The sequence below is a fragment of the Brassica oleracea genome, chromosome C4, assembly GCF_000695525.1.
Source record: "Brassica oleracea var. oleracea cultivar TO1000 chromosome C4, BOL, whole genome shotgun sequence".
NCBI lineage: Eukaryota > Viridiplantae > Streptophyta > Magnoliopsida > Brassicales > Brassicaceae > Brassica > Brassica oleracea.
In genome coordinates, this window is record NC_027751.1 from 25606493 (window position 1) to 25607843 (window position 1351).

The following is a 1351-nucleotide window of genomic DNA, read 5'->3' on the forward strand; positions in this document are numbered from 1 at the left end:
ATGCATTCAGTTCATACGATTATGCATGCATGATATGCTAACAAGCCGCACGACCAAAACATCAAAGAGTTAATTACTATCTACCTAACGGATCATATTCAAGATTAATCAGTCAATGCAATTAGGGTTTCAATATGAACAAGGCCGGTTAGGTTAAGTCTTTAAACAAGATGAGAACTAGGCGATTTTAATTCCAATTCAATCAACCAAATTCAAGTATGAGATTAAGCAATCCTAGCAATCGGTTCTGTGTTATCAAATTCAGATTCAAAACATTCAATCACATAAACAATCAAATCAAATTTCGATTTCAAATTAGGGTTTGCATGGTATGCATGTGGCTAGGATTTAGGGAATTAGGGTTTCGATTTTAATCAAGCAATAAGATTCGATTTAGGTTATTAGGGATTGGATCTATTGCCTTAGGGTTTGGTTCTTAGATTTTAGTTTTACCTTAACCTCAAGACGGGTTGAATGGACCACCGAATAGAGAAGAACGCGAGCTGATCGTTGATGTCGGGTCGCGAACGGGTTGCTGTCTGTCGCGAACGGATTGAAGCTGAGACGGGTCGCGAACGGGAACAAGCTGCTATCGTGTCGTGAACGGGTTGAATGCTGAGATCGCCGCGAGCTGGAACGGACTGGGGTCGTCTATCGCGAGCTGAAAACGGATCGCGAACGTGCTGAGGATGAACGGTTCACGATCGAGATTAGGGTTCGTGATCAGAATGGGGTTATCGCCGGGATGAGTTAGGGTTTTAGTGTTTGGGACTTTAGCTTAGGGTTTTAGAGTAATCGTGCTGATAACGTGTTGTGAAACAAGAGAATAAAATCTGTATGTTTCAGTATTATTCATAAACATAAGGATCCCTTTATATATAAGGATTACACCGTCATAGAATAATGGAAAGACTAGAATATGAAAATACAAATATGGAAAGAGTACAAATCATAAGTCTAAAGTAAATAGGAAAGTAGCCAAAGTAGAAAAGGAAGTAGCCGACTCTCTCTCTATGGCGCGACCGTCTCTCTCTCTAAACGGGCCGACTCTCCCTCTCTTAGATATGAGCCGGTTATGGACATCCATGATATGAATTATAACACAAATAAGGATTATGCCACCACCGCACAACAAAAGATAACTTGTAGTGGCTAATTACATATATATAGTTTTTTTGTCACACATATATATAGTGATCGCATGTAATTTATTTATACCATTTAATTTAAGAATTGCTTTAGCTCAAACTTTGATAACCGATGAATCACAAGCTAAAACAACCTCACACACTTCTCATTAACTTTTTGTTAAGGGCAATCATTATCTACTACTTCATTTATTAGTGTTTGC